We start from the raw sequence: 21,526 nt of genomic DNA on the forward strand, positions 1-21,526 counted from the left end.
ATGCTCTGGTTAATGTGAATCATTCTTTGAGTGTGCAAGCTGGATTTTTCTGGGGTGAAGCTAAGCTGGATGGTTTGCTTTAGGTATGTACTTGATGCAACACAGCTGTTAATAGGAAGGTGTTCAGTCCAAGGGACCAGATCAGAGTTTATTTGAAACTATGACTAGATGCAGTCTGGATGCCAAGTTCTCAGCACTCACATTACAGGAGTAATGGATCTCTAATCCTCTTCAGAGCATTTAGACACTTTCATAACACATACATACCTTCATTATTTCACATAAGGAACAACTGAAAATTAATTAGCAAAAATCCATAAAGTCTTAACCGAAGATAGAAGATTTTATGGTAATACTAGCATACATATTAAGTCAATTTCATAGCACTGAAAATAGAATATTTATTGATTAGGTGAGAGAAGAAACTCAAACCACAAGATTATATTAAACATATGGAAGTTTTAAATACACCCACTAAAATTTGGCCGTGTGCCTGACATTCCTGTCTCAAGTATTTTCTGTTAGTATGACAATTCCCTTTTTTTCATGACTGCGTTCTGTTTTGTTTTTTCCTAAACTCATATTAGAACTCTCCAGTGTAGGAGTCTGATTTGTTACTGATCTAACAGTAAATCCAATTTTGTATTTACTTTCTAATTTGGATCAGTATCATGCTATGACAATACAATATTATTAAACAAAACCTCAAGCATCTTTCACAACAGCTAAATTTCTGGACTGTGTGCTGCCAGGCTAGGGATTGGCAAGCAGTTTTCCTAAGAAAAGCCCAGTGAGACAAAGAAAATGTCAGTGTTTCACTGGAGAAATGCACTTGCCAGGCATAACTAGAACGACATTCTTCACCAAAAGGTCACAGAAACATGCTTTTCACTCTTTTCTACTTTACTATGCATGTCTCTGTTTCAGGATTCTGCAGGCAGAGGTTTTCTCAGCATCAGGAAAGATGCTGAAGACAGGACTGAAGCAGAAGGCTGGAACAGGGAAGTCTGCTCCTGTTCTGACTTGTGTACCATACAGTGTGGTCAACAAAGAATTCCTCTGCTGCTTAGATTTGCCATTATAAAAAGGAAATATGAGCCTTCACATGAAGTGGTATATGCTGTTCTAAGACAGGTCAACGTGCATTGATTTTTGGTGCTCTGTATGATGGTGATGACAGGAAGTCTTCTACTATATCACTGCCAGAGAAATATACATAACTCAGAAATGTAGCATTGGGCAGAATACCGAACTATACCAATCTAAGTAATATAAAGCTGTGTATCACATTCTTTAAAATCCTTAAAGGCACACCTCTGAGACAATTATGGACTACAGTCAAGAAGCAGTTGAATGCCAATCACAAGAGGTGACAGAACTACAAAATACTGCATATTCTGGGTAACATTTTAAAAGGCAGGTTGTAACTTACAGTTATGCAAGCACATGATTTTGTTTGTTTGCCTTATTGAAAACTGAAAGATAAAGTGTGGCTCTTAAAATAAAACAAAATAAAAACATGATGCTAAATTAACCTCAAGCATTCTAATCCACTAAAACCATTCTAAGCATTTGTAAAGAAGCCAGAATAAGAAAGCCTCTATTTCCAGAACTGCATGAAGAAGTGGAAGAGACATTCACAGAGTTTTTTTGTTGTTGTTGTTTGTTTTTGTTTGCTTGTTTGTTTTTTGTTTGTTTGTTTTATTTAGGGATATTCAATTGTAGTGTCCACCTTCTTTTAGGAAAATTTCGTAAGTCAGACTGTTTATAAACTTTCACTTTTCATATATTTAATAATTCGCAGGAGCAGGGGTTATATGTTTTTCAAAGAAAGCTGCGTGACTCATGGGATGTCACTCATTCATTTTTTCCTTCTCAGCTTCTTTTGTATGAATACTCCTTATCAGTCAAGCACTATGTGTTTCCAGCAACACAAGTGAGACTGAAAGACAGCCATATACCCTAAATAGTTAGAATACAACCATTTCTTAGGTAAACAGACAGAAGGTGGCTCTTATAATTTGGACTATTGCATTAAAACCTGTCCTAAGACATTTCTACATGTATAATCAGATAGCTGACAAATAGTTTCAAGATTCTGGAATTGAATTTTTAAGTGAATAAACTCTTTAAAAAACCCCACTGTAGTAACATTACAGTCCCTTGTGATGCAGTTATAAACTCTGAAGAGACTCAAGACAGTTCTGTTATTCCAGCATAAACTACTACTGCAGCAAGTAGGAGATGTGATGAAGGATATGGATGAGATTAGGATTTCAAGTACTGGGCATAAAAAACAAACACAAAAACAAACAAACAAACAAAAACCATATTGCTCTGCTTGATAAAGACTATAACTCTAAGAGCTCTGTTTTAAAGAGAGTATTGTTTTCATCAGTGTGTCTTAATTGTAGGTGCTGAAATTTTATGATTTAACTTCAGGCACTCAAGATTTCAATCTCAGCACTCTAAAAGTTAATGTACCTACCCACCCCAAAATGCAGGCAATGATCATTTATCAATTAAATCTTTATTCATCCTGCATCTAAAAATAAATGCTGGAATGCTCAAGGGATACTGTGTTATTGACTAAGTGGGTTGTGGTTGAAAAACTTCAGAACAGAATCACAGCAGATCTGGTGATGAGTTAGCCAGCAGTCTCTGAGTTATTCTAGGTAATGCTAAAAGCTGCAATCACATAGGGGTCACTCTTTCTAATGTGTTAGAAGCAAACCAAGATCCCAGAACTCCTTATTTTAGATAAGACTGGCAAACAAAACTATATTCATAACTAGTATAATAGTGTGGATCTTCTAGCAAAATGTATTTATGTTCCTTATCTTTTTCACAATTGAGAATATTCTGTACTTCCCATTGTAAAGCCCCATTTGGGAAAGGTGTTAATCCTAAAATTAACAACAGAGCTCTCATTACATTGGATAGTGAAGATACATGTTTAGATAATCCAAACCCATCTAGAACTATTACTCCAGATAAAACCAGATGTTTCTTGTTATGTTAATGCTTATCCAGAGACATGGGATTAAGCCTTAAATTTTCAAACTTGATGCTTTGAGTTATAATTTTGCACAGCCTTTCTGGTAGAGAAACTTTGCTTGGATGATTCACCAAACATTATTTTCTTCAAATCATTAACTACATACACAATGCATTGTGTATCCAAAATGGCCAAATGAACTCTTTTGGAACTCTTCAAATACTCCTCTTCAAGAACTCCTGGTACCTGTCACAGATGCATCTCATTATGGATGTATACAAGAAATTATCTCGTTCCAATACATTTTGGTTCCTTTTGCAAAGTGGTATGCCTGTGTGAAGTAGCACCACTCAAAAAAAATCTATTTTGATTCAAAGCATTAAGAAAATTTTAAGTGTGTTCTTTTTACGGGAATCATTCATCTAACTGACTAGGCCAGCCTGATGATTTTAGCACTTTCAAAAACATGGTACTTAGGGCTACTTTTATGAAATTGTTGAACCTGACTGACTCAGACAATAGTGAAAAGTTTTTAGAAATGTTCCCCAACCTGTTTATCACAGGCGTAAGAGGCAGAAAGTAACCTCTTTAATAAATTATTTTTGAATACCCTAATTCTAAATATTTTTAACATCAATTTCTTTTCCATGAGCCACAATCACATTTGTCAACTAAACTGATCCCTGAAATGAGATCCAAATTATTCAACAACGTGATAAAATTAGTAACATGCCTCAGGCAGAAGACAGGTATTGTTTTCAACATTCATTTTCATTTTATTAACTATTGGAGGCTTATAGCAAATGGTATAATTCCAAATACTGCATAGGATGTGCAGATTACTGTAGTTCAGCTGAACAATCCTAACTGTTCTTTTGTTTTTGCAGCTCTGGAATCCGTTAGATGACATAAAACACATGCATTTGCAAGTTTACATAGTAGCTGCAGAAAGAGGTGCTAAAACCTCTGCCATCTGAGTGCAGTAAGTTCTCAGTTTCCCTCTCAGACCTATTAAGGCTTCTAGACATGGGAACAGTTACTAAGAGCAAAACCAAAAGAATAAAAGTGCCAAGTCTCCCATCTAGCTGCTAGAAGTATTCTCTCCTCTTATGAGAACAGTGATACTTTACCTAGAGTGATTGCAGGTCTCCTCCTTGGCTGCAGAACTATGTTTGTACCTTTTGCTATTTCCAGAGGCCTAAATGTTACAGTGACCTATTCCCATTCCCATTGACTCCAACTGGAGAGCCACAGAAAGTGATTTTCTAATTCAGCCAGTCTAATCTTCCATACTTAGGTACCACATTTGATCACCCTGTTTGCTTATCCTGCCCTATGGCCTACTGTGTCTGTTCTGCAACCATCCCTCCTGTCCACTTGACTCTTTCCCCTCTGGGACTTCCACTCTCAATCCTTACGCAAGCCCTGCTTGATAAAATGTCCCAGAAGCAGCTGTTGCTGTCCCTACCTGTCCCTACAGTAATAAATAAATAAATAAATAAGCACATCCTCTATTATAGACTGACTCCTTCCTGGAGAGCAATGTTGACATGAAGTGCTCATCTATTTGTCATCCTTCAACTCTAACTCTCTTGTTTTCAGCTTCGTTTTATTTTGTGGTGTGTAGTGGGTTTACGTGGCAAGGTTTTTGTAGCAGGGGACTATGGGGGTGGTTTCTGTGAGAAGGATCGAGAAGCTGCCCCATGTTTGGTAAGGGCCCCACTGCTGACCAGAGCTGAGCCAATAAGCGATGTTGTTTTGCGCCTCTGTGAGAGCATATTTAAGACAGGGAAAAAAAACACTGCGCCACACAGCAGCTGGGAGAGTGAGGAGTGAGGAACAGCCTTGCAGGTGCCAAGGTCAGTGAAGAAGGAGGGAGAGAGGTGCTCCAGGCGCCGGAGCAGAAGTCCCCTGCAGCCTGTGGTGAGGACCATGGTGAAGCAGGATGTCCCCCTGCAGCCCATGGAGCACCACGGTGGAGCAGGGTTCCACGCTGCAGCCCATGGAGGAGACCACGGTGGAGCAGGTGGACCTGCACTGATGGAGGCTGCCGCCTGTGGAAGACCCCTGCTGGAGCAGATCCCAGGCCGGACCTGTAGCTCATGGAGAGGAGCCCACGCAGGAGCAGGTGACCTGGCAGGAGCTGCTGCCCGTGGGGGAGCCAGGTTGGAGCAGTTTGCTCCTGAGGGATGGACCCCGTGGTACGGACCCATATCTGGAGCAGCTCTGGAAGAGCTGCTGCCTGTGGGAAGCCCACGCCGGATCAGTTCATCAAGGACTGCATCCCGTGGGTGGGACCCCACAGCACAGGGGACGAGAGTGACCGAGAAGGAGCAGCAGAGAAGAAGCGCTGTAGACTGACCATAACCCCCATTCCTCTGCACCACTCAGGGGGAGGAGGTGGAGGAGGGTAGATGAGGGGGAAGGTGCTTTTGTTTTTTTTTTTTTCCTTTGTTTCTCACTTCTCTAGCTTGTTAGTAATAAGCAATAAATCTTACTATCTCCCTATGCTGAGTCTGTTTTGCCCGTTACAATAATTACTGCGTGATCTTCTTGTCCTTATTTCAACCTTTGAGCCCTTTTCATCGTATTTTCTCCCCATTCCTCTTTGAGGAGGGGGAGTGAGAGAGTGGCTGTGGTGGAGCTCGGCTGCCCACTCAAGCGGAACCACAACATGGTGATATTTGAAATAGCTCTTTTGACACACTTCAACCATTTAATCAATTACGGGATAAATAAGAGACTGTGTTTTCTTGAAACGCACTACATATCAAATGATAGCTCCAGTTGGCTTTTCTATGGCCCTTTCACACCCAGCGCCAACTTTATGTCAAGAGGCTGGCAAAAATGAGTGTATGTCACAATTATCTAAAAAAAATATAGAATTTTAATGAGAAATCTAAGCAGTGTCAGGCCATTTCTCGTTGTCTAGTTTTAATTTATTCATTTGAATTTCTCTATGGGTGTGCTTTTCTATAATCAAAAGAAAAATAATAATAATAATTCATGAATGGGGGATAGCTTAGGAGAAATTTATAGGAAGACAGCGGAGAAAACAGGTTCTTTCATTTCTTTGTTATGGTAGCTTAATATAGTGCAGAATACAATCTGGTTTCCTTTAAATTCAGTAGGCCTGTGAAGGTTTCATTGAATGAAGGAGTGCACTCTTTGACCATTATGTAAAAATGTCTAATTAATTTTTCTTTGTTGGTTTCAATATGTTTCTATTACATACCTGGCACTATTGGGGTTCCCAACAGTGACTGAATTTTGAAGCTGTAAATTACTGTCCTTAAGTAATTCTAAGTATTTTCTTACTGAATTCTCCAAAGCACACTTCAGTTCCTGACTGCGGTCAGGCTAATAAAAATTCAGCTTGACTATACTAATTTTCTACGCTGCTTAGAATCATATTTATTTATATAGGACAAGCAAAATTTTTGGAAAAGGCCTCTGGAATATTTTCCTCTACAGTATAATGCAGATGCTGTGGATGAAAAATTTCATTAAGTACTGGTTCCCAAGCTTTTCTTTTCATGGATGAGGGCATCATATGGAGTGCATGTAGTTTAGACAAATGAGCTCTGGTAGTATATCCGGTTCATCCAGTTACTGGATAACCTGCATTAATGCCATGTAGCAGGGCAGATAAGAAGTTGGGCAGAAGATGACAGAACCTGCTGTCTTCAAAGACCCCTGTGTATGTTGTGACTTCTGTAATTTGTAGGAGAGCTATTGACTGATTACCCAAGACTTGCACATCACTGGTATACTACTGAATGCATTTAGCAAAGACTGTCATTCTGTTTGAAAGCCAAAAATGAGTACTACAGAAGTCCCCAAATCAAATATTTGGTCTATAATGAAGCAATAATTAAGGACACATGTATCCAATTCCACCCCCCACCCCCAAAAAAAACAACAAAACACAACCAACCAAACAAAAACCTATATATTATTTTGGTCTACTGAAGTCTATTATTGTATTCAGAACACATTATTTCTGTACTAGTTACTCATTGCTTTGAACAGATAGTACTAGTAAACATGTAATAAGCATTTTAGTTTTTGAGTAATTTTAAATATTCACATGGCAAGAAATAACCATAGGATTCCACAACTGACAATTGAGACAATTACATTGTCAGTCGCCATTACCATTTTTGTCCTCCTAATTGTTAGCACTTCTCACAAAATATTCAGTTTTATAATGGACAAACAGCCTCTAAATCGTAACAATTTCTATTAGAAATTTTCCGGAGAGAAGATCCACCAGATGGTGCCATTCTCCTGACAGCATACAGAATTTTGTTCATGAAAGTTTTCAAATTATTATTCACAGATTTTGTTTAGTAACCAATATCTGCTTCTTCACCATTTTATTTATGTCCTATGCATTTATGAATGCTATGTTTACTTTTATTTAAAAACCTTAACCTATCAGAGCATATGTTTCTCAAGAAAGGAAAGACGTAAAGAGATGACCCAGCATGTAGCTCAGTAGTACAGTTGTCTACTGCCATCACTTATGCATAACTTCCTATCGCTTATTTGTTGAGGAAAAATCAACACATTCTGATGTAAAAACCTGTGTGCAGCCAAATAAGAAAAATGGGAAAAAGGAAAGCAAAACCATACACCTGTCCTCTAGGTTTTTCCCTCTGTATCACTGTTCAAATTTGTAATTTTTACAAAATTACTAGGCATGTATATGTATACACACACACATATACCCTTAATTTTGACAAAAGCTCAAGCTGAATCTATCCATTAAATAAAAAAAAAAACCTCACATGCACATTACATGTATTTATTTTAAATGACCACTTTAGATTAGTTGTAATTCTCAGAGAAGTATCATTTTGCACATATCAGTTCATTGTCCGTCCTTTAAGACTGAAATAGTGATCATAAGACCAGAGTCTAATTTTTGAACCATATTTTCTTTTTTATATTCATACCATAACTTAATGTGAGAGATTATGTAGTATCCAGAAGTTTCAGTAGACCAAACACACCAAGCTAGCTGACAGCATTTTGTTGGAGGTGCTGAAGAATGAGGCACGTATGCAGGCATAAACACCGCACTTACAGAGAAAACACAGATAAAACAGTTTGGTGCTAATTCTGGATGCTCTCCTGTATGGCTACAAGCCAATGCAGGGCTAAAAGCCACAGGCATAATATTACTAATCTATCCACCTGATACACGGGACAGATTATTCTCTGCATAAACGAGTGCTAATGAGGATGAACAGCCTTGGTAACAAAGCTGTCTCCCACACTGGCTGTGCAGGAGGGAGATGGTGACATTGTTCAACTACATAGTGCTTGGTTGCTTGTGTATTTACTTAACGCAATTTATAGATTGAGACAAGAAACTAAACACCTTTATATAATGCCTGGTTTCAGTTTCTTCACAGCTCTGGAAAGCCCTTTAAGCATAGTCCTCTGAGGAAACCAAGGGCCTCCTTTCTCAAAATGACTTTCCCATTTAAACTTGCAGTCTCTCACACTTTACTCAGGACAACACTAATGGGTTTTGGCAGCATTTGCATCTTTATAGACATCTCCTCTTCCTGCTGTGTTCTCGGAACACCTCAACTTTTACCTTCTTACAACTAGTTCTCAGTTTATTTGTTATTCTACAGAACTTTCCTTAAACTAAATATATTTCCAGCTGTCAAATGTAGTCCAACTTGTTTCCAGACTTACACATCCTACTACTGCATGTACGTATATAAAAATAATTTTTGTGGCATGAATACAGTATATATGTATGCTTTGTATTACTGACCTGAGAAAGTTAAATCTTGTCACATTTACACTTTGCAGGACATTATACTTGTAAGTAGGGTATAAAACAAACAAACAAAAAAACTACTTACAGTGATAGTAACAGGATTTCACATGTAAACTACACTGACAAGATTGTATACGGTGAATTATATAACTAACAGAAAAGCACTTATTAACAGTTTCTCAGTTGTTTTTTAGGCTAGTGATTCCTTAGTAAGAAAAAGATTGATAATAATTTCAAAGTTAAATCTTAAACAAGCAAAACTAGTAAGAATGATCAGTCACGCTAGTTCCTAGAGGGATGAAGAAAATTCTAGACCTTCAGGAATAAAGGTGTGACAAGAACAAAGGAGCAAGAGCTTACCAGAAATTGTACTAATATCCTTACCTCTCCAGTAATTGCTTTTGCAACATTTCACATGCCAGCATTTGGCTGCATCCATTGACAAATTGAGTAAAACTTAGTTCCCCAAGCACAGACCTACCAGAGGGCAAGGACTTTTCCTCTGGGTGTGTCTGGAGGGGGGACAGGAAGAGCCACCTACAGCTGCAGCTGGGCAGATCTCATCAGAAGGGCTGGTAACAATCAGAAGCACATTTTTGCAAGGAGTAATTTCAATTGGCCAAATCTGCAGATTTATTTATTTATTTATTTGTTTATTTAAAATCAGGTCAGAGCTAGTTTCTACAATGGTTTCTATTAATATATTTCTAAGACAACTCTTGCCTCCTGCAATCAAACTAAAATGACAGTAGCCAAAACAGTGTCGAAAAACTGATATTATGTCATTAATCCAAAATTTGGAAGAATCTGAATGCTGACTACAGCATGTTTGTTCTTACTGACTGTGGTTCTTTTCCATATGTGAGATCAAGGGAAGTACATATGCATTCAAAGAATAAAATATTTGCTTAAATGGGCCTTTGATGTAGTTAGTTGCTGCTCATAGACTGTAAAACAAGGGCTAACAAGCTGAAATTCTTCCTTTTCAGTGAAGAAATGCATTTAATTAAATAACAGTGCCAGTGCAAGAAAGGCTAAACAAGATCATGCTTGAAGTAAGTCATTTGTCAACACAGGAAGAATGAAAGATGTCAGGTACCTTGGCAGTTATCTAGAAACTGTGGCCTTTATAATATACTGAAACAAACTTTATAACTGTGGGAAATCCTTTGTTTTATGTATACCAATGCCCTTGTGTCCTGATAATCAGTTCTTTGCAGAGTTCCTTAAATAAGAAAAAGAAAATCCTGTGTTTTAGACTAAAATAAAGCTATTCAAGTTACCTATTTTTTATTTTTATTTTTTTCAACTGTGTGACTGTTATTGGCTATGACCAATGTGTGATGTTTATAGGGAATGTGGTATGAACCACCAAAGAATTCTTCTGACAGCATGCCACATACAAGAGTCCATACAGAAGTAGTAATGATTTAGGGCAGGACTCACTTAAAGGGTGTCCTGGTTTCAGTTAGAACAGAATTAATTTTCTTCCTAGTAGCTGGTGGAATGCTGTGTTTTGGCTTAGGATGAGAAGAGTGCTGATAACACCCCGATGTTTTAATTGTTGCAGAGCAGTGCTTACACCAAGCCAAGGACATCTCAGCCTTTCGCTCTGTCCTGCCAAAAGGCAGGCTGGGGGTGCAGTAAGAGCTGGGAGGGGACAGACCCAGGACAGGTGACCCGAACTAGCCAAAGGGGTATTCCATACCATCTGACGTCATGCTAAACAATGTATAGGGGTGGCTAGCCGGGGGAGGGGGCCGGACTGCTCGGGGTTAGGCTGGGCATCGGTCAGCGGGTGGTGAGCAATTGCATTGTGCATCACTTGTTTGTACATATTATTAGTAGTAGTACTATTATCATCATTGTATTATTATTATTATTATTATTATTATTATTATTATTATTATTATTATTATTATTATTATTATTATTATTATTATTATTATTATTATTATTTTCCTGTCTTATTAAACTGTCTTTATCTCAACTCACGGGCTTCACTTTCCATTTCTCTCCCCCATCCCAGAGAGGGAGGGGGGAGGGTGAGCGAACGGCTGCGTGGTGTTTAGCTGCCAGCCGGGTTAAACCACGACAAAGGGATACATACTTCAACAGTATTATAAGTAGATATCTGATTACATGATTATTTAATCTCTCTCTCTTGCCCCCCCCCCCCAACACACACACACACATTTGTATACTTGTTTTTTTTCTTTGTATTTGTATACTATGTTCTTACTTGGCTTCAACAATGTGTGGCCATAAGAAAAACATAATTCTAATGATCTCATTTTTCATCCCTTTCACTTTCTCATAAGACACTAAAAGAAGCATTTGTATTCCCATCACTAACAAGGAAATACTGAAACAAGCACAAAATAATTTCTCCAATTTCTCTTTTTTGTCCTCTCATCCCCTTATAATAAGAAATGTATAACCTCCTGCATGAGAATCTGTGGAACAGATTCAATTATCCCTTTTTGCTACAGCAAGCAAGAATCTACATAACACTAGGACAGACTTCCTTATGTGCAAGCTAACAAAAGGAAAGAAATTAAAATTACAGGTGTGTTCTCATTATTACTCTTTAAGCCATATGCTATCTGGAAAAACACTTCTAATCAGAACTGAGCCTTATTTTGAGAAGAGAAGCATGAAATAATGAGATTTCAACCCCCCTGGCTTCTTAAATAGGAAATACATGTATTTAACACACTGTATTGTTATTTCTTAAACCACAAAGGGATGATCACAATTATTTTTTTATTCAAGATTAGAAATTACAAATAGCAGCACTGAGAGGTAGCAGCACTAAGGAAACAAGTCCTTGCTCTGACATAAATCCTGTAAAGCCCACTGTTACAGTGCATTCCACGCTAATTTAGTTGCATGTAAGTAAAACAAGCAACATCAAGATATCTTCCTTCAAGATATCTTCCTTTTGATACGTTTTTGCCTCCCCCCCCCCCCCCCGCCCCCGAAGCAACCCTTTTTCACTGGACATGAAGTCAGATGTTTTGTTCTAGATAATTTAATGTGGTTTCTTGGGACACAGGGTTTGGTAAAGCCAAAACTCATGGAGTTATCTCTATGATCAACTGCTGGCACAGTTGCTTTATTTTGCATGGTGCATGGGAGAGAAAAATACTGTTTTCTCTTTGACAAGCTAGTGGTATGTTACACGTGGCACATACTAACTCTTTGGATATGACAAAGGGTTACCAAATCACACTTTCGTATATTTAGAAACACACTTCCATCTTTTTCTACTATGAGAGGGGAAAAAAAAAAAAAAAAAAAAAAAAAAAGCTCCTGGGAAGTCGGGAAGTCTTTCATCCCGCATTTTTAATATGTCCCTAGCTCTAATTCCCAATTACTCCCATTCACTTCCAGGCTTTGGGATAGCTGATAGGTAGCTATTAGAATGTTATTACAGAGCCCCTTCAGGGACACAAAAGTAAGAAGCTGCTCAGAGGCACAACAGATAACAAGGAGTGACAAACAGTCATGGCCTGCAACCTCCTGCACCTGCTACACATTTGGTCTGCAGTACCCATCCTGCCCTCAGCCTGTGTGTGCTTTAGAGAGTGACACCTGCACTGGCAACCCAGGAAACCCAGGAATTCAACTGGAAGGACGTATAAGCAGCTGTCCATCTACAAAACAGCTTAAAAAATACAGCATCCTCAAATTTTATCCAGAAACTAAGCAGGAAGGCCTTCACTTCCTTCCAGGACATTGCATTCGCTAACCAATAAAATAAGTACTGTACAACTTAAAGAGTATATTAGAATGGTTATATGATGCATGTATTTTAAGGTTTCATTTAAAAATAACACAATAATTATAGGAGTGTGAGTACAATTTTATATTAGATTTGAAGGTACTTCACTCCTGCACTTGACTTAATTTTTTAGTTTCTCTATAGTTCTAGTTATCTATATGTGGATTTTATCAAATTAAAAGTAATTAGAGAAATAAATCTACCAAATATGATGTGTTGTGCCCCATTTTTCTGTTTTCTTCCTGTTCTAAGAAAGGTTTTTGTTCCAGAAAGCTTGTTGTCCATTCCTTGGAATTTTTAGGTCAGTATATTAAAATCCATATGCCACTTCAGTTTCCTTTTATTATTGCACATTTGATTTTTAAAATTCTTTAAGCAAAATCCAATTTACAGTTACACAAATGTGGCCCCACTAAAGTTAGTAATTATCATTTAATCAGATAAATAACACGTTCATAGGGAACGAAGATAAGAATGAGAGCAAGAGCAGGAATAGATTCAGAGCACTAAATAATAGGCGGACTAACAGATAATTAATAAAGACATAACTGAGGCTGAATGTGAATATTCTCATCTTCTTCCTCTGATTTTGTGAGTTAACATCCATTTAATATCAGTGACACATACATACAAGTATTTCATTGGTTTCATTTAAAAGACAAAGGGAAATTTGAGTTTAATTGTAATTACACTTATGAAAACAATGCTGCCTTTCACGTTTTCACAATTCTTAATTGCAGAAGATACAAAATAATCTCAGAGCAGGATGAAAAGTCAGTAAAAACTCTAAACAGGCCAAACCCCCAAACCCCAGAAATATGATCACCACCAATGGTAGTAGTAGAAGTAGCAATGCAGTCTTCTTAAAGCACTTCTGTTAGGATCTCTCTACCTGAACTAAGCCATCTACAATGAACTTGTTAGGTCCATGCAGCTTAATATCATGCTGCATTGAGATGAAAGAGAGCATGGTTGGGTTGGTAAAGCCAAAAAGCCACAATGCCAAGACAATCTATCTCAGGCAGAGGGCATGTAGCTTTGGTTAAACTACCTTTAATGTACATTCTTCATGTTGTCTTGTACTGTGGCCAGGCAGAACGTACACGATGCTTCCCTCACTCCCCTGCAGCCCCTTGGTAGCAGATCAACAGCAGATACAGCACAAATAGGGCAGGTGGCACTACTGTGTTGCACCCTGTAATCAGGAAATGCAGCACCTTTAGCTGTTCCCACTCATGTACTGCCATACCTCTGTGTATCTCTAGGTCAAATCTTGCACAGCTGAGTTGCCAAAATACTGGATGTGAGCTTTTCTGCACCTGAACCTAGCATGATATACTCTGGCCTGGCTTGAACAACCTTTAGTAGTAGCTTAGGCCAAGACAGACAGAACACTTGCCCCTAAAACAGATGAGAGGTGTTTGTTTGTGTGATTCTTTCTGCTTGCTCAGACACTGGGATGGCACTCCTGAGAGATAGTAACATTTTAAATAACCATTATTATTTTTGCAGCAATTGCCTGATTATGGCTTTAAAACAAACATTCAAAAAATGCTTTGTGAAGCAAAACTACATTGGCTGACCAGTATATATTAAACCACTGCCAATTTATACAAAGTTTAATAAGCTGTTATTATCAGTAGTTAGCATCATGTGCCTGGCTTCGATGTACATTATGTTTACAAACTTTAGAAGCTTTTTGCCATACACATTGGAACTGTGTACAATAATACATTTGTCCCCAGGCATAGGTGGATTTCAAGGATTTCAGAGTTCCAATTTTGATCAAATAAAGACTTGAGAGTCTGAAAGCTCATTATTTCTACTTTTTTTTTTTGTTTGTTTGTTTGTTTTTGGTCTAAACCTGCTGAGTCTGTAAAATTAAATTTGAAGACCCATGAGAAGCTACTCCTTCAAGTAGGTTTCTAATACTCTGCCTGCAATTGGCCAGGAAAAACTGCAAAGCACTTTTGCCTATGATTTTGCAAAATTTTTTATGCCACTCTCCATTAGAAAATCATAGGTGAAGATAAGTATGAAAAGGATGAAATAACTGGAAATAAAGATGAATTACAGAGTATCTCAAAATTTTCAAAGTTGAATTGATTCTGTAAGTGTTTTAAAACTTATTCTTCACTGAATAGGTTTGTCTTTACCTTATTTTAAGATATGTCTAAATACACCATAGTTACTGATAAAAATAAGCCACTTTAAAAGTGGCTGCATGTATCTTGTCAGATGGTCTCAGCAACTCTGTAATGGTCAAATGATGAAAATGTGGAAAAGATTCTAGCTGGTAACCTTCTGTAATCTAGTACTTACAAATGACTGTATTTTGTTTTGTTCTTTTTTAAAGCATGAGATACAATAGCATTCCCCTGCTACAGAACTCCATTATTTCCTTGCTTTTCAGCCGGCTGCAGCATGACTAAGCAGCAGCTTTGTGGGCATCCTACATATTCACCAATTAACAATTAATATAATTCTCTCTCATACCAGATATTTAATGGGAACATAGTCTGAAAGACTTCCTTCCAAAGAATGCCAAAATGGAGAGAAATGTACAGGAAGGAAGACACTAAGCCTTTCACATTGATTGTGAAAGTCTATTATCATTCAAGCTGACAAAAAATAATGACTTAATCATGTTTTAGTTACATTTCTTGATGTTTAGGTAGCAAAGGTGATCAAAACATGCTCCGGGAATAGCAATCTAGGACACAAAGGTTGCCTTAAATGTTTCAAATATCTCTTCAATTCTTAAGTTACATATTTTAAAAATTCTTACATCATACATTACTTAGTCTGGTGCATAGCTATTTTCTGAGCTTTGCTTTTAAATAAATTAAATCTTTGTATTCAAAAAATGACAATACAGTAGGAAAATGATACCTGAATATCACATTTATTTGTTAAAACATTTGAAACATGAGTGATTACAGGATGCTGTACTGCAAAACTTGAATTATTTTTCTTTATTCTGTGTGAGATGAGGCTTAGAAAGGTGGAGGAAATACTATGGGAACTTTTAAATTAAAGCTGTCATTGTGTAGAATGCTGTGAAAAATGCAGCAGCATATATGGGACACGAAGCATAGAACACAGCACTGAAAATATGATGGTTGACTTATTGGATAAGTAGTCTGTCTTTAAGGATTTTCAATGTCAGATGTAGCTAGACATGTAAAGTATGGTTTTATGGTGGAACGAATCCGTCAGAAAATAAGTGTTTCTCACTCTAGATATCTGCTTCTTGTGTTTACTCATGTGACTGAAAACATCAACCTGTATTCCAGCTAGTTACATTAATTTGATCTGCAAGGCTGGCTACATAGACATGATTGAGTGTGCTTACTTAGAACTCTGGCAGCATGAACACAATTGTTAATTAGTTTCCAAGAACAAAATCTTAATTGTTGATAAAGATTCTGCATCAAAGCACAAGTGAGCAGTTTTGTTCATGGCAGCATTTGGGTAACAGGCGTTCAATATATCTAGGTTTCAGAGTACACTGAGCACAGTGAATGTTTAGCACCACAGATTAGAGCTGCAATAAAAATTAGAGTGCCTGAGCTTGTTCCATAATTCAGAAATTGTGAACAAACATTTCATATGTTCACTATGAACAAAAATCAAGAAAAAACATTAGAAAGACAAACGATGGGGAGCCAAAAGAAAACTTTCTTCCACAGATACCCCAAGCTGGCAGTACATCTGCTCAGTGCCCACCATCTGGGTGTGCCTAATTAGAGACTACCTGCAATAGGCTCTCAGAGAGCTGTTATACAAGCAGATGCAGCTTCTGTCCCTAAGGGCTGAAAGATAAGGCTGCAAGGACAAGGGGGGCACTGAGCAATGGGAGTATCGTATCACCTTCTGGTCTGGTTCAGTATGGCATGAAACCCAACAGGGAGTCTGCATGATTGCAGACTAGCTAGTAAAAAGCCAGTGTAACAACACACTGAGATGCAGTAAACACATGTCCCATACTGATACTTCTGATGCATGACAGTTTAGACTGATGAGTGTTAAGATTTCTTCCCTTCCCTTCCCTTCCCTTCCCTTCCCTTCCCTTCCCTTCCCTTCCCTTCCCTTCCCTTCCCTTCCCTTCCCTTCCCTTCCCTTCCCTTCCCTTCCCTTCCCTTCCCTTCCCTTCCCTTCCCTTCCCTTCCCTTCCCTTCCCTTCCCTTCCCTTCCCTTCCCTTCCCTTCCCTTCCCTTTTGAAAACTGTATATGTAGTACTTGTCATTTGCTCATTATTCAAAATCCTTAATTCTTAAATAAGAGAAATATAATTTATCATTTAACCTCTCCTCCAGGAAAAGAAGAACCCTCAGTTACATGAATTGTGGGGAGAGCTGAAGTCTTGCTTTTACATGGGAAAAACTGCCACTATATATGATGAAATTTTCTTCTTACTCCCTTTTCACCTGCTTGGTGACTATTTAACTATTTCTGATGTGGCTGTCCCTAATCTGAAATTTTACTGTGTCCTCTTTAGCTGTAACATTAATCTGGCGCTGCTCAGCAGAAGTTTTTCTTTTTTCAAATTGTTCCCCTTTTTCAACCTCTGAACAACACTTTCTCTCACAAAGCAGTAGTGTATTACAGTGTTTCAATCTTTTTCCAGATAGACTTTTATTTACTCATTCTTCTCCTCCCCTCCCCTCCCCTCTCCTCTTTTTTCTTGTTATTTCTTTTCCTTCCTTCCTTGCTTTCCTTGCTTCTTTACTTTTCTTATATATCTATCTATATAAAATATCTATCTATCTATCTATCTAAATATATAAATATATAAATATCTATAAAAATATCTAAATATCTATATATTTAGATAGATAGATTATATATATAATATGCATATATGTATATATATATTATGTATATATATAATATATACATAAATCTATCTATCTATCTATCTATCTATCTATCTATCTATCTATCTATCTATATTTTCAAGAGGGCTTTTCCTCCCTCCTCCATTTTAAACTATTATTTTCAGTTTTGAGTATCATCTCCATTTCAAATCATATTGAGCTGAAACTTAACACAGAACTTACCTGTTTAGTTTCCCACACTCTTACAAAAAAAAATAAATAATAATAATAATAAAAAATCCTCCTTTCAGAGGTTAAACAAGTTATAATACAGCATCAGGGGAAAGGATGTTATTTTTCCTGTTTGCTAGCTTTTCTTTCACCCACAAGTATTATGCTTACATAGTATGATACTAGCATAACTTCGTGCTTTCCACGGACAGAAACACAACACTCAGCATCTTTAGGCAACTCATGCTAGTGAAAGCCAGAAGCAACTTCAGTTTTATTGGAGAAGCAATGATGCAAAATCACTGTAGTCAGAGAGCTAGAATAATTTTTATTTTTTTTTTTTTACTTATTGATATGAACACTGACCCTAAAACTCCTTCACTTTGTAGAGTTTGCAATAACAAAGGAAGAGCTGGAGTCTGGTGAATCCCCAGTTGGGCCAGCCTCGTACATGGCACGGACTGGCTCATAGCTCATGCATATGGTCATCTCCGTGGCTGCTCTCTGAACAGCCACAACCCAACCTGCCATTGTGTTAAAACACAAACCTTTCAAAACACAAACCACAGCAGGCATAACATTTGTCACAAAGTTTTTATCTGCTCTCTGAGCTATTTCAGTTATGTTTTGCTAGTGAAGTACCTGCCCTCGCCTGGGTCTTTCAGACTGTGTTTTGTGTCTCAGGTTTCTCACTCTGGCTTGTTTCCACCTTGCGCAACAGAGGAAACAAGGCCCAAAGGGACCTGACTGTGTGAGGTGCTTCACAGCCTGTATCCGAACACTTGTGCTACATTGTCAGACTTGTTAGCATCATTGATAAGCACCAGACTTGGGCAAAGGGGAATTGAGCAGCTTGCTCTTTTTTATCTCTTACAAAAACATTGTAGGTGGAGGTCCAAAAACTTGGTATGAGAGGTTTCTGCAGGAGGGAGTCTTGTGTTGGCAGGATAGCCCAATTTTGGTGGCAGAACATAATCTTGAGGGCCATGGTGCCTGAGTAAAACCTTTGGCTTCATTATGTGTAAATTGAATATTAAAGGTCACACCCCTGAATATGATAATGAGCCTAATGAAGTACCTGCTACATATATGTATATATATATTTACATATATACATATATCTGTAGACATATTCATATATATATATGTATATACATGACTACAGTACTCAACTCTTCACCCAAATCTTGCTAAATATCACCCCAGGGAGGGAACAGATAAGGTTAGGATATAAAAGAGTGTTAGGAGTTTGTGTAAAAGAAAAAAAAAAAAAAAGAGGAAAAAGGAAAAAATAGTTAAAGTGAGGAAAAATGAAGAGCGGGAACAGAAGAAAGAAAGAAGAAATTGGAGACCTAGAAGGGGCAGTCAATGGGCTGTGCTTCTTTTTCCTCCACCAAGACAGGGATGCCTTTGTGGTGAGCTCTGCGCCTTCACCTTCTGACGAGGAATACCCACGACAGTATATTGCTGAAACTATTATCATATATTATCCCTAGTGCAGGAAGTGTATAAATCAATGGCAATTCTGAATATGTTATATCTGCTGCCTTATTAAATATGTTCAACTTATTGAAATTGTCTCAGTGAAAGGCCTTTGCAGGGCTCTAAGACTGGCAAACCTTGGATTGCAAATACTTTTAAATTTGTGAAACTGTTTCAGTGAAAGCCCTTAGCAAGGCTCTGAAATAGGCAAGTGTTTGATAAGTTCCCCTTTAACACGATATGTACAGCCTGTCTCCATACAGCCAGTCCAGTGTGTGGAGTTGGCTCTAAACAGACACATCCAGATACTCAACTTCTGGGCTGACACCAGAAGTGGACAGCTGAACAGGTCCTCTGTAAACACCTTGAGGAGCTGTGGCTAGTTGCATTCCCCTTAGCTAAAAAATCTCCCACTTCATATTACTTCAATCCTTTGCATTCAAGCATTACAAATTTCAAGTGTAAGAGGTCATCTGAGCACAGTGTACTATAATTTATTTTGAAAATGTAAATGATGATGTTTTTACGTACAACAATAGCAATATTAACTATATTATTAGGAAGAAAAATACATTCCTCCTCCAGTTTAGGCTAATTTCAATTTGAATTCGATGTGGCTTCTCAGTATTATCACCTGCCTTTCACAGGCTCAGTGAGGTTTTCAGGCATGGAAAGGTGATTTGTCAGGTTCTTACTGGTAGCTTAATAAAACTGTGAATTAGTGAAAACCACTGTAGGGAGTAAATCTTCAGATGGCTGGAGATCAGTATCTTGAGGTTTAACTGTACGGTGCATTCATCCAACATCAGGAGGGTGATCAGAGCTCAGCAGTCTGATGACAAGCATAGGAATACATTACATCGTCTGGGATTTGAGGCACATAGATGTAAGAGAGAGGGGCTTGCAAACCACTTTGTTGTACCTTCAAAACACTCAAGGTGATTGGGAAAAGAGACGTAATTCTGTAGTTCTTATAAGAAACCCCACTTTCTCTGATGATATTTGTCATGTCAGGGGCTAAAAATACTGGGGAATGTCTATGCAAAAAATACATATTCCTAGAAATATTTAAAATTTATGAACATTTTAATTATGTTTACACATCTTCAATGACTTCACCTGTGTACATTAGTAAATATGCACACTGCACACTCTTGCACACTGACACCTGGGATAAACAGCTGTTTACACTTCTGCTGGGAACTCTACTGTTAAAAACATCTTGATACACATACCACGTATCATACAGTCTCCAAGTCATTCTCATGTCTAGTTCTCAGAGCACTACTGAGTCTGCACAGAGTTGGCAATTCTCTTTTGGTTACAAAAGAGAATTAATCTTCAGCTAAGATTGCCATTATAAACATTTCAAATGTTAAAAAGTCTGAAAAAGACTTTTGGACCTTGTGAACTATCCTAAATAACATCTGAATTTTGAAGGGTAGATAACTTACTGAAAAACTGAGGTTCTGATTTATTACATATATTTTCAAATTTGTGTTGAATATCTTCAATGCAAAATTCTCATAAAAAGTAATCAGAAATGCAAAAGGATTTTGTTCTGAAATTTTCATGCTTTGATTCCAAAATGAGTAATTTTTTTTAGGTCACCCTATTCTTCCAGGTCAGAGAACTAAGAAAAAACAGTTACTTGTACAGACCTACCTGTATGTCATAACTCTTTTTATTTGCATGCCAAATTAAAAGAAATACTAACAGAAGGGGAAATATTTTTTACATAGATCTCTGACTCCCCAGTAAGATTAGATTAGTATGACCCTCTAGGGGTCATATGTATTTTACAATGTGAGCATAGATCTTGTGAAACAATAAAATTCAATATCAGAGTGTGGTCCCCAGATGAAAACTGGACAAGAAAGAAAAATAAAAGTTCTATTACCAAGTTAAAGATTTGATTTAGGAAAGGGACTAATGGCAAAACAGAATATATTGTACATTATTGTACAAATGTTAAAGAAAGGCATAGTTACTGTTTTCTTTAAAAAAAAAAAAAAAAGTTTTTAAAAAAAGCATCTTTGAAGGTCATTAGCCTTTCACATGGCCTGCAAGCAAAAACAGAACAACATTGAATATTGTATGTCACTATAATGTGTAATTTAAAATTACATTATATTAAATACAGGTGAGAAAATATCCCTCCACACAAAAAGTTCTGACAGCAAATGTCTTACATCCTTATATTATTTCCCTCTTATTTGAAACACTACCAGCAGAATTCACTTTAGCATTCCAAGTTTAATAAGCATATAATCAGTATGGGTAATCTGCTATTCTACATGTAGGAAGGATAACTTAGACAAACGGTAGTTTAAAATTAAAAGATGCATACTTTAAAGATGTATTTCAATATGCTTGAAATTTATGCTATGATTAAATGCTAACAT

General features: G+C 37.4%; 1 protein-coding gene across 3 annotated transcripts in view; it reads right to left on the minus strand.

Moving 5' to 3' along the window:
- Positions 1 to 21,526, minus strand: part of LOC309875484 (cadherin-12) — a 238,381-nt gene that overhangs the window by 92,082 nt on the left and 124,773 nt on the right. Inside the window, exon 1 of one of the 3 annotated variants that reach the window (XM_082754988.1) lies at positions 9,186 to 9,225. The exons of the other annotated variants lie outside the window; for them this stretch is intronic. The gene's annotated coding sequence lies outside the window, so the exon portion shown is untranslated. Of the gene's footprint in view, positions 1 to 9,185; positions 9,226 to 21,526 lie in introns of those variants that run through there. 3 annotated transcript variants of the gene reach the window in all.

This window comes from Aythya marila (genome assembly GCF_965140915.1).
Source record: "Aythya marila genome assembly, chromosome: 2".
Taxonomy (NCBI): Eukaryota; Metazoa; Chordata; class Aves; order Anseriformes; family Anatidae; genus Aythya; species Aythya marila.